The 13888-nt window shown below is 42.4% G+C and overlaps 1 protein-coding gene across 1 annotated transcript in view; it reads right to left on the reverse strand.

Moving 5' to 3' along the window:
• The window catches only part of LOC107221992, a 150427-nt gene that overhangs the window by 43810 nt on the left and 92729 nt on the right, over nt 1-13888 (reverse strand).

Raw genomic sequence — 13888 nt, forward strand, 5'->3', positions numbered from 1 at the left:
CAGTTGCCCGCCGACGTTTGCCAGGGCCAACGAGAAACAAACAACGATGCTACGAGCTCTTCCACAACCACTTCGCTCCACTATTTCCTGCACGCTAATCTCCTCGAAAAGGAGGAGGAAATTTAATGCAATGTTGGCTCGGGGAGATTGCATTACCTCCTTGAACCCTACGTACCTTGGTGTACGTACATCCGTACGGCATCTCGAAGCCGAAGAGGCGTTGCGAATGAATATTAATCGCTCCTACTCCACGATGCATCACTCGGAACAATCGTTGTACGAATACGCAACGTTTCACTTTCGAATCGGCACACCTCTTCTTCCACTCTGCACGCATGGTAATTCATTCCCGAAAAGCTCAGCCTCGTGACCATTTCCATGTGCGATGAGCGGTATCAATGAATGAAAGGTTGAGAAAAGTAAACACGGAATCACGACGAGGCACGCGTTCGTGTATAAAATGTACCAACGATCTTTTCTCCGCACGGTTTTTATCATCATCATCGTCACTTTTTTTCATTTAAACACACTCGCACACACGCTCTCTCTCTCTCTCTTTATCTCTCTCCACGTAGTTAATTAATTACCGGCACGAAGGCGGCACAGCTCGTTGTCGGACAACACGTATCCTCGAGAGTTGCAGACTGTGGTTGTGCTTCTGCTTCTGTTGCTGTTGCCGATGGCGGCGGATGAGACGAGAGAAAACAATACGCAATTATACCAATTTTTCTGCAACGATCTTTCGCGGGATCCTCAAATGGCGCGAAGGTCTCTGATTTATATTCCTAATTATCCACACAGCCGAGCAACGAACGGTGCTGTTGTTGCACAACCCGTCTTCATCCAACCCTCCGTGAACTTTCAACTACCGTCCTTTTCCCACCAATGCCACCAAGGTATCCGCCACCCGAAGCCGAGGTCACGCGGGGTGAACCCGATTTGTAACCGGTACAGCTACGCGGTCCAGGAAATACTAACGTGCCAACGAATATTTCTCTCCATCTCGCTCCACCGTCAATCCAGCCACTGCAATAAATAAAAATTCATCCGCGCTGACAGAAGAAGAAGAAGCAAAATGAGAGCAGGATTCTTTCTCAACGTCACCGTAATCGTTCGTACGTTATTGTTTCGCGGTAACGGACGAATATCGATGAATACGGAAACGAGCATAGAATCGTAAAGGTAATTTGCATTTACAGCCAGCCATTTCCTTGCGATTATATCGTATCGATGAAGGAAAGAGAGAGATGACAGATAAAACGAACGTCGGCACAACAGATTTGAGGAATGCCATCGAGGGTATAACGGGGGAAGCAAGTGGCGGAGAGCCGAGAAGAGATAGAGCCCGCGTTGACAAGGGAACATACAATATTATACCATATCGGGAAGTTATCATCGTTCACGGACCGAGGAAGGTCTGGTGTACGAAGCGCGAGACGCAAGCTATGCTACGTATATTAACGAGTTAAGAACCTCGCGTGTTTCCCGCGTCTACGTCAAATCTTAAACTACCACCACGACGCACCGTCTCCTTATAAACTGCGCGCCGGTGAAAATAGACAAAGTATTTATTTACACGCGAGGAGGAGGGCTGCTTCTCCTATCCGAGTAGTCGTCGTCGTTTGAGGAGCGGGCATCGTGTAATTTTCGCCCCGCGTTCACCCGCAACTTGGTTTACTAATTGGAAGCGAACAAGTTTCCCGTTCCGAAAGTAATCAGTGTTAAAAATCGCCTAATCTTTATCCCTGACCTCGCATCTCCGGTCATCTCCGTCGTCTTCAATGGTACACCTGACGAATAATTGCCTTGTCTTTCCGACAATTGGTCGAAAACTTATTAATATAATTACACGTCCCTTTCGGAGCTAGAACGTTCGTTCGGTCTGCACGCCGGACCGTGGCAAGTGATCGTTTTAATCCAGGATTAAAGGATCGACGCTCGTTATATCGCCGGGATACCTGCGATTTAGCACCGGCGATGAGGCTTCTTCCAACTTTCATCTAATCTCTCCTTCACCCCACGTTGTCAAAGAGTTGATATTACGTCCTGTTATACGGTAAATTCTCCCGCTGCGCGGCTGCGTCGCGTGAATACGGAAACGCGCAAACTGGTGAAACTCGACAGTTTTTAGGTCCACGCTTGGCGAAGCCTTTGAACCGTTATTTGCGTCGCTACGCGGAGGAGGATAACCTCATCCTCCGAAAGGAGTGAAATAGCGCGGAACGCTCGCCGGCGACACCGGGAAAGGACTTTGAGAATGTAAATTGGAGATTCTTCGGCGAGAACGAGAAAATTTCATTTCTCCTTTAGCCTCCGTTCGCCTTCCTCTACGGACGTACATGCGAGTCGCTGAAAAGCCTAAAGGTTTCCCTTTGACCCCTTTGACACTACCCTGCGCACGTAAATTGAGTGTACCGGTTATTGACGACGCGTTTAGACACAAATTATTCACTATTTTATTTTCCGAAATTATAAACTTACGGCAAAAACTGTGAATTTCTCGATGACTAAAGCCAAATGCTACGAATTGGTACACTAACTTTATGCGATTATTCTGAAGATGGAGATATACTCAAGGGAATCAAAAGTCAATAAACTCTCTTTCAGACTCGCTTTTTAACACTCGAATCTGACGATTTGAACGCGTGTAACGGCATACGCGAAGTGCCAAAAAGATTTTAGGGTAAGACGATTTAAATGTCGAGACGATGACGATGATGATGATGATGATGATGATGATGATGATGATGATGATGATGATGATGTTGAAAATGGCCACGAGCTCTGCAGTCTTCCTTCCCTCGAGCCGCGCGTTTCACACCCTCTGATCTTGAATGCGCGTTGAAAATACCCGAGAGCGAATGAAGAAGTGACTTTTTAACAAGTTTCTCAGCTTGAAGCCACCGTCCGGGTTTCCTTATACTTTTCATCTTGCTTCTGCTTGTGCCACGCGTTGCGGTTTGAAAGAATTTACCGAGAAAATTTTCAACGTCCTCTCTAAAGTCCGCGGGCCATCAAGGTGTCCGTATACCTTGGCTTTTGAAAACCAGGGTTGAATAGGGTCCGCGGAATGGTTGAGTAAATCCATTAGGCGCGTCTGCACCGATACACGGACACGCGGCTTCGTCAACGCTCGTCGCACTTTTATTCATCCCGCTGGGTTAGAATCGCGCCTCTTAAACGGTATAAAAATAAAATCAAGAAACAAATTAAAATTAAGCAAAACGCTTTTTCGTTCCTTTCGCGTAAACGAATTTTCTACACACAGTGCGTATACATATATATATAAAAATAACAGAGGTCGAATATTTTTCTTATATATGTACTTAATCCCGCGGTGAATTCCTCCCAGATTCCAAGCACGGCATTCAACCCTGAACCTTCGGTGCCGCCGATATGAGAGGCTGAGCAAATCTCGTCGAATTCAAAGCGCACGTACGTTTCACCGATCTCGTTTACAAAACGCATAACTATCGCAAGTCTCCCGAGCTACAGCCATTCGTTCAAAAATTCCTACAATTTGATTACCTCGCGATAAGGATTTGAAAAATTTACAGATCGTCAGGTCAGCAGCCTAGATCGGATTGATCGAAATTACATGAGTAATTGCGATAGAGGCGGCGATTAAACGTTCCCAGATTTCATCAAACTCGTCAACGGCGGCGTGATGATTAAATTCCGTTCGTTCGTGGGACGCTTGTAGACTCAAACGAACTGATGAAATTCACGCGACGAGGAAACAATTAATGCACTCCGCTACACGCCTGGCCGGTCGATTAAACATTATGTACCCTAAGCCCGTAATCATCGTACCGTTCCTGCACCCATCAACGATAATATATATAAATAAATATATTATCGCGACAAAAAGTCCCCGTGTAAATAGAAGATTAACCATCGTAATGCCAGTCGGGCACACGTTCCCACGCACCGGTTTTCCTAATTAGTATTTGGATTAAATGCGATCGATCGTCGATAGAATTTACATGCATTATGATACGTAGAATTCACTTTGATGGATATATTGTGTACAAGAGACGGTGTAAAAAATACTCCCGATTGATTTTTTATAGAAACGAATATGGAAAAGGTTTTGCCACGCGTTTATCGTGTGTATAATGTATTAAAGTGAAACAATAAATTATCCTTGGAGCTGGAATTTTACCACCACAAACACTATACTGACCCAAAGTCTTCTTTTCTTCATTTAAAAAAAATTTTATTTTTTTTTTTTTCAAACATTTCACAACGATTTATTGACATGAATTTTTCGCTACGCGCAGATATGATATAACGTCAAAGAATTTGAGTATCGCGAAAGAGAAATTCCTCCAGGATTATAAAGTGAGCATAATGGGACCAAAGAGAAATCGGAGGAGATCGCGAGTCCTTTGGCCGATGTTAGCGTCGTTTAGTAACGACTTTGGTCACCGCACGGTGACACTTTAATGGCAGAGCCAATTAACTTTAATTCATTATCTAAGGATCAAAGCGCGAGGAGCTCAATTTGATTCAAGTTTAAGAGTGGGGAGTTGGTAATGTATCGTCAAGTCACAGTCGTAAAGGCTTGCAGTAGTAGCGAAACGAACGGTTTGTTCATCCCGTCCGCTAACTGACTCGAGGAATTACGAGACGTACAGTCGAAATAAAAACGTGGCTACGCGAAGGTTTGAAAAAGTGCGATCAAGCTAATTGAACAAAACGTGATGAAAAAAAAAGTCACATTAATCCGAAGAAAAATGTTTAAATGGTGAATTACAGCTGTAAATAATTTGTTATTTTCTAACGTGGTGATTGCAGTAAAAATTCAGTGTCGCAAAGATTTTTTTACACCGCCGCGTCGTGTGAGTATATCAGCTTCAGCTTCAACTTCGAAGCGTTCGTTTTATCGCATTTTAGTACCAGATTTCCGTTCCTGACTCGATTGTACCAAAACATCGCTCACGGTGTAAATTGTTGTCTTCGTTTATACGGTATCTGTAACCCTGGAATTCGCGGTTATCAATCGCGAATCCCAAAATTAAAAGTTGGCGATTAACAACACCGTCGATTCGGATTCGAAAGTGTAGCTTTGAAGCGCATTGGAAGATCGGAAACTGAATTTCAATAACGAAGTCTCGTCTACGCTTCAAGTGCGATTACGGTAGAGGATAAAGAAAAATAAAAAATATATATTTGGAAAAGAATTGCACGTCGCGGAAAGAGGATAGTGCGAGTAAAGTTTGAAGCAGGTTTTAAATATTTAAAGCATGTGCAGATATATCTTCGTCGTGACTGGCAGCCGGCCTTGAGACGACTCAACGAGACGTTGCTCGCGAGCTCTGACAATTATTTACATCGGTGTAAAAATACACCGAGTCGGACGGCGACAGCGTTTAACATTTTTGAGGCTAAAGTATTAAAAAATGAAGAAGAAAAAAAAAAAAAAAAAAAGAATTAAAAGCACGCACCTTTACAAACGTGGATGAGAGAGTAGATGGATTGACAGACCTTTGTGAATTCCTCGAAAACGGAGATGATCGTTTCGCGTGATTGAACGATGATTTCTCAAGGCTGTTAATTCGCGGTTTATGACACGTATGTACGTTAATCCGGCGAAACGGAGAAAGACAGACAACAAAGACGAGATATTAAGACTGGCTTGTTTCAAGCGAATTTTTTCACCAGTCGCTACTGTCATTAGACTCGTGCATGGTTCGCGTTCGTCGTACACAGCACATTAATAATAACTACATATGTATTTATGCGCGAGGAGATGAGAGGTCGAAAATATAGCTGCGGAATTCGCAGGAATGTGAGAAATCCCACGTCGCAAAGTGAGTCGCGTGAAAAATCATTTCTCTCTTCCGTAGAGGAGGAGGAGGAGGAGGAGGAGGAGGAAGAAGATATATGCATAAGTAAAGAAGTGGAGATATGAAAACGGCGAAAAGAAGTCAGGGTGCAGAAAATACAGGGAACAGGGATCGACGCTGCCGGCTCGCTACCTTTGCTGGCTGGCTCGTCCCTTCTTCGTCTTCTTCTTCTTCTTCTTCTTCTTCGTTCCAAACCCGCGGTGAAATATAAAAGAATTCAATTGTTCTTTCGAGAGCACGAGTTCTCTCCTCTTGCCCATTTTATCGAGCACATAGCGGAGGGAAAGGAAAAGGGAAGGGGAAAGGCGAAGGGAAGAAAGCGGTTCAACGGTCCGTCTGTCCGAGCGATTCCTATTTCAATTTCCTTCCTTCCTTCCTTCCTTCCGCCAATTGAGGCGGGTTAACCTCCTCTCAGCGGAACCGGAATTGTCGAATCAACTTTTCAAGAATTCTAATAACCTTCGCCACCCTCGCAACACCGCGAGACTTGACTATTTTTACTTTTGACGCTTCTGCTTTCTTTTCGTCTTAACGCAGCAGCGTCGATAACTCTGCGTAACTTCCTTTTTGTTAATTTTTTTTTTTTTTTTCACTGAAAGACAGTCAATCACGGATTGGATATTTATCTAATTTACATGTTCGTAGGGATAACGCCAATTTTCGTATGAATGTGACAAAAATAAATACCAGACTTGTGAACAAGATCTTAGATACATGTATTTGGTAATTTCGTTCAATTTCACTCGACGATCAGGCACTTTATTCGAAAGACTAGCCTATACAAACTCATTAAGACACTGCGTTTCTTTGTCACGTTGGTGTCGTTAAATACTCTATTTTTCAAACTGAAACCACACGAATCTACTAAATTTGGACCACTTCAAAGCAATTATTCAGGCTGGCCACAAATTTTCGAGACAAAAATTCCACGACACTTCCAAATTTTCCAGGACCTAAGATCTAGGTTTCCCACACACTTCCCAAGATTTAGTAAGTTACTAAAACCTAAATCGTTCAGCTTATTAAAAACGTCGGTTTAAGCCAATTGTTTTTCTCGACGCAAGAAAGTAAATTTTTCACCAATTTTTCACCAAAAATCATTTCCAATTCCCTTGATAAGAAACTGATAATTCCCAATTTTCCACGACCCCTTTTAAATTCCCTGATATTTCCAGGTATTTCAAGTTTTCCAGTTACGTGGCCACCCTGTTATTGGAAATAAAAAATCGATGTTCAAGCTCTTGATTATAATTTTTTTTACATCCCTTCTATCGTTAGCTCACGAATGTATAAAATAAATTCTACAAAAACTCAACGAGCGACTACATCTCCTAATCGGATGGACCAAAAAGTATTGATCTTCAACTGACCTCCGACCTCTTCAATTCTCCTCACCTTCAACGGTCGACATACCATTGCGGTTAAATTTCGTTTGCGAACTGCGAACGATCTGGAAGATGGGGGGGGATTGTTAGTCCGGTAGAAATTAAGCCGAATGGAAGCGGGAGCTGGAAGGAGGAGGAGGAGGAGGAGGAGGAGGGAAGGGAGAGGATCAAGACCCGAGGTCGCGGTAAGACTAGAGTCAACTTCTCGACTAATGAATTCAATGACTTGCGGTTAACTTCCTCCCCGCCTTTTCGCCCATGACATCTATTATGCATGTATCCGATTGATTTTTAATCTCGCTTCGTTTCTTTTCCAATAATATGAATCTCATATACATACATGTACCCGTATAATATTAAATTTTCACCGATATTAATCAAATCGCTTACATAAATTAACGATCACTGATTTAACACATTGAAAATATGTTACCTCTGAATTTCCATATTTTTTTCGAAATCCGTTACGAAACCGAGTCCGTTATTCGAATTAGGAAACTGATCGGCCACGATTAATTCCGTCCATTTTATAACCGATCGCATTTCCGTTACAATCTCGTCACAACAGTCGTACTACATTATAACCCCGACGAACGGTGATTTTATCATCCTCAAATCATGTAACAACAACGCACAGATAACCTAATCTATAGTTCTAATCGACTCCGTGTAAATCCACGCTCATATCGTTTAGAAAAATCGTTCTTAACTTGCCATTTCACAAACACTTTTACGCAGTGACAAACGAATCGCGCGAGGCTTACAGCGTGATCGTTTTCTAACCATCAGCATCGCGTTGTAATAATCCGGGGGTAAAAATTCGCATTTTCATTTCGTAACAGCATCGCGCACCGTGTGTTTAATACCTCATACACACCGAGATACCGTTGATGTAGATACACCTACGTATTTATACACTGTGCCGCATACGATACGTAACCACCCCGTGTGGATGCTTGGATCGATCAATGGATCGATATTCCGCGGGGCATTCTTTGGCAAGCCGGCCTGTGTATACCTTAGACGCGATATTGTGTAGCCTGCTAGTCGTCCAAAGGTACGAAGGCATATACCGTATATCCATCCCATTCGGCCCCCATTCTCCCGATATATCGATCTATCAGACTTCCTCCAGCCTCCAGCCTCGGGCAATATGCACCGACCGCCGTAGCGACGTCCTCGTCGTGCAGGTAAATCTGTTGACGCGTTGAAAGCTCAGATCAACCGTAGTGGTTGATACCTGTATCTATGTACGTCGGAGATACTGCGCCAATTTGTTATCCGTACATGTGCATAACAGAAACCGGCCGTGGAACTGCAATTGATACCGAGTACTACCTGAAAATTAACCGCAAGAAGATATCCGGATCGTAAGGATAATTTCATTTCTCCTGTGATACGTGTATATGCGTATATATAGGCCTGCATAATTATGCGAAACGAATCATACCGCGTACATAATCGAAATCGTTTTAATTTAGTAGCGTTAGCTTCTCTTTCCTCGTAAAATATTCGAATTATATACGAAGAGAGAGAAGTTCTGCAACAGCACGAAAAGTGAAGAAATCTTTCCCGAAAGCTCGGAGTGTAAGAACAGGAGATTCGTGGGAAGAAAAAAAATTTGCATAAACAATATTTTGCTTTGCCGTGTACGCGACGAGATACAGATACCGATATCATGAGGTTGGACGGGACGTCTCTTCTCGAGTCGTTGACGAGTCTCTCAATGATACGAGAAAAAAAAAGGTCAGAGTTCTCGTTGGTTGCCCAACAACTTCAACTTCTTTTTTTTGCCCCAGCTCCGTTCCTCGGCTGTACGTGACAGATGTGTAGTTTCTGTCGCTCGGTTTCTAAAATTCATTTAAGGAAACATATTACGAAGCTGAAGCTGGTACCCAGAGTAAGCAGCAAAAGGTGTTGAACTTTTTGGAATTAGAAAAATGCGGTACACTTTCGTTCTCATAAGTGTTTTAAAAAAATTTGGGTCTCAAGGTATCTGACGAAATTTTGATTTTCGGACTTTGCTATTTTATTCGAACGAACATTGGAACGTTTGGCTGTTAATTCTGTCTGCTATCTTCAGCCACGCAAAACATACTTATATATATCTTCGATACGTGTGCGAAACATTTTCCATTAACTGGCATTTATCGTACGCAAATATCGAATCTTCATCGTGGTAATCGATTACAATATAATAATAAAAAACACGCGAGAAAATGAGGTGCCGTTGCCTCTTTGAGTCAGCCGAAATCGGAACCTGTCGAAGTATTTGCATCAACAGACGAGTTTTGGTAACACGATGATGTATAAACAGCTTAACGTAATACGAGCCTAGGTGCAATAATTGCAGTTACGCTCTCTATTTGTTCTTCAATTATTTTTTAATTCAATTTTCTTTTTGTTTTTCTCCCTATCGCGACTCGTTTGGAAAAAAAGGAGGTCCGAAAACTTCGAAAAGGCGACAGCTTGTTGGACATACTGGAAGTGCAATAAGTTGCGAAATAATAACGACGAACGTGGAGTACGCGGAACGGATCTCGAAGATAGAGTGAGAGGGGAGGGGGAAAAAAAAAGGAAAAAAAATGTCAGAGTTTCGCAATTGAGGCTACGAATGGCGTAACGAGTATAGGTGTATACATATTGTATATAAATAATGTGTGTGTATATGTATATATGTATACACACCCAGTCGGTTCTTACACACGCCTCGACAGCTCGTGAGTCAACGAACTCCGTTCACTACCTGGCCGTTCGATTCACTGACTCTCGGTGTGCCTCCTCCTCCGCCGTTTCGCAAGTCTTGATGATACCGGGAAAATCGCAAAGAATAGAAACGAAAAAAAAAATAAATAAATAAATAAATAATAAAATAGGAACCGATCGATCAATCGGCAATCCTCGTTGGTTAAAAAACTATCACCCGAGAGAGTCTCCACTGTTAAATGCTGACGAATTAATATCGACGCGATGATATTCTAAATTAGGCCCGGTGATGAAAAAAAGCCCCTCGAGTATAAATCGTAAAATTAAGAGAAGAAAGATTAACCGCAGTGAGTGATTGACTTTCAGGTACCGACAAGAACAATCTCTCTCTCTCTCTACTGTAGCCGTGTATTTACAATTAGTAGCAATAATTATAATATAACATAATCCGCGAAGCATCGAGGCGAGTCAAATACCCGAGATCCTCAGCGTTATCGGGAGAAATTTTCACGTTTCCTTATTTTCCAGTACATCAAGCGCACGATCAGCGAGTAGCTACTAACACGGGTGAACAAAGAGAGTGATTCTCTCTCGACGTGCCCCGTTACGTACGCGTCAACGACGGTGAGTTATTGCTACGCTTTACTTCGTTGAATGATAATAAAAATAGTAATAACAATAATAGTTATAATGATAATACGATTCAGATTGCTATTAGAAAATATCAATGTATATTATGCGGCGAGAAATTACCGGGGTAAAAGAATTTCCATGGCCATCTATGACAGATCACGGCGATACAACACGAAGCGTACAATTTTTAAATGCAGGTTACATAACTTGACTCAGTCGACGTATTACGTGAGAATACCTGGGAATATTAAGCCGTGAATAATTAAAACAGCGATTTTCTCCGTCGTCGAAAGGCGTGCAGAGATATCAGGATTATGATTTTCAAGTATACGAGATCTGGTGTCTCTAAACGAGAAGCAAGGTGTGTTTATAGTGACTGTTATTATTATTAAAATGTCTCTCAACGTCGAAACGGTAAATCGTTTTTTCATCTTTCCCTCCTCTTGTTTTTCTGTCCCTCATTCTTCCGCCATGTACAACAGAAGCGAGAGCAAAAACAACGGGACTTACCGGAAGAAGAAGAAGAAGAGGAGAAGGAGGAGGAGGAGGAGGTTTGATGTAAAAAAAAAAACACCGCGAAGCAAAGAGGAGAGAAGAGGAAACGGGGCGTAGCGAAGATTGGAACGTCAGTGTTTGCTTCTTCTTTCTCGTTCGTGTATCACGTTATACAGACCTCTCTGATATCCCGTTAAGAAACGAGTGCAGGCGAAGTGCAAGATATTTTTCCCCATGTAGAAATAATCACGAGATCCCAAGCGGGCGATTTGACTCGATTAAATAAAAAAATAGCATGACCGTCGATCGGTGAAATTTTCAAAAATCAAGATACCGATCGATTCATTATTTAGTTAGTTTATTTTCGCATGTTTGAAATTTCGATATATCGTTCGTTCGAAGTATCGACCCTCCCAAGTTCCGACCCCGACCCAGGATTTCTACAACTCGAAATAGGTGAACTCAGGAAGGAAGGAATTCCACACAGAATTGAGAATTAAAATCAGCGGCGGGTGAAAACCGCGAGTTCCGCGACTCGCGCGCTATTAATAGCGAATTTTTCTCGCACGACGAGAGCCGGAGGAGGGAGAACGGAGCGGAGCAAGCGCATTCACAATCGGAGCGAGAGAAGAGGAGGCACCTCGATGTGCTGCAGAAATAACCGGTGACATCAGCCCGTTTCGGTCGAATGACGACGAATCTGCCACGTTCAACGAGACGAGACGAGACAACTCGACTCGACTCATTCTCGAGTGGTTGATACTGACGTCCGAGTAGTTGCTGCCACAACCCGCATACCTAAATGCCTACACACTCTTCTTGAGGCCGAAAAAATTACTGCCCAGCTGACTGCTCGGCGCAGATTTAACAACGCCACGATGTTTGAGACTCGGCCCATTCACACGGCACAGCGTCGCCCTCTTTTGCATGACACATTGTACCTACATATCCTAATCTTATAGATGAAATTAGCTCTTGACGACAGGTTTGACAATTCAAAGTAAATAAGCTGTAGGTTCACCAAAGTCGAGGATACGGTAGGAGAGGAGAGGAGAGAAGAGGAGGTTATCTTCGTCTGGATCAACAACGCGGCAATTTATTTATTTTATTTATTTATTTATTTTTTTTTTTTCATTTTCGAATCGTTGAAAATAACTTGACGAGCTTTAAAGGCAAGCCAATTCGAAATGGAATCTTGTCATCGATGTTCTTTAATGCAGATACACAGGTGTTCAAGATAGATGTACCTCACATGTAGTGAAGAAATTAGACGGATGAAAATAAATGATCAGGTTCGGATGAATGAACTTTGTTGAGAGGCTGAAGTTAGTAACGTTAACGTGACGAAACGTCAGAAATTATCACTGTACAATTTACGAATGACTTTCAAGGAGTTTGCTCTTCAAAGTACATGTGAGTATGTTTTGTATATCGTAGTTTGCCAAATTTTATACGATCGAAGTAGGTGCGAAGTAACGATTTCACCGAAACATGCATCGTTGCAGTAACGTTACTAACTTCATTTTCATACTTTATTGAAAGAACCGCTCTTCGATCACACTGAAAATGTAAGTCGAGTCAATCATCTTAATTTTCACCTTTGAAACACCTCGATTATTATTATTCTTTCATTGGCCAAACTTTTTAGTGCGTGTGTACGACATTCGTACCCTAAAATTCAAACTGACCAGAATCGAAAGGTGATGAAACTGATCTTTTCTTCCATCCGGCTCATCGCGTAAAATTATCACCTCAAGTTAGTAACGTTAGCGTATCGAACCATTTGGCGTGAAAAAAAAATCACTATATTCCAATTTTGTACTGACTAATTTTTGCAACACATAAATTACTTTTGCCTTATTATGACTTACCGCACTTCAGAGATGCCTGAAATTACGAATCAACGGATCGTCCGAATCACGAATAATTACAATAACGTCACACCGCCAACTTCAGCCTCGTGCAGAGTGAGCGATATAAAATTCTTTCCAAAGTCTCGAATGGAATAACGACGATAAATCGGTATAAATATCCGCGCCGATATTTTCGCAACCGATAAAAACTACACGAGTAACTGTAAGGCGTGACGAAGTCGTGGGTTGTGGTGGGGGAGGGGATAAAGTTCGGAGTGAGGTTCGTTAGCCTTTTCGTTATCATTTGGGAAGATCGTTATTGTCCGTCGAGTTAGACAACCCCGATGGCAACGCCCCGTCGCCGTTCGACCGACCCACCTCGGGATCAGAGATTTTAACGACTGCTATTAGCAGGTCCTGACCGCTGACTCAGTTGACCTGAGGCGGAAATAAACGAGGAATTACCAACCAACCCACGGGACGCGATGGAGGAGGAAGAAAGTTTTTCCTTAACGGTGGCCGTGCGTCGAAAAGCCTGCCGAACGAGTGAAAAGGACGAGAGAAGAAAAAAAGAAGGACGTATTTTTTTTTTTTATGTTTTTTTTTTTTTACGTCTCCTCCGCAGTTCCAAACAATTCGCGCAATGATAAGCGAGCGGTAATTTATCCACTCTCGGCAAATCGGTGCTACAGAATGGATTAAAATCTTGACAAACAAATGTTTTCTCCTCTCCCCGTTTGCTTCTTCTTCGTCGCACTGCAATCGTCGTCTCGCTAAATTCTTTGTTGCGGTAAGTTTTACCGCGTGTTAAAGCATCGCGGACAAAAAAAAAAAAAAAAAAAAATGAAATAGATTTTAAAACAAAGGAAAAACAAACAAGACCGGTAACGCGAGGTGTAAAAAAGAATTTGAATCAAGCTCGCAAATTGTCTCGGAGATCGCGATTTGCGTGCCGGCATTCGTT

This window comes from Neodiprion lecontei, chromosome 1, assembly GCF_021901455.1.
Source record: "Neodiprion lecontei isolate iyNeoLeco1 chromosome 1, iyNeoLeco1.1, whole genome shotgun sequence".
In the NCBI taxonomy this organism is placed as follows: domain Eukaryota; kingdom Metazoa; phylum Arthropoda; class Insecta; order Hymenoptera; family Diprionidae; genus Neodiprion; species Neodiprion lecontei.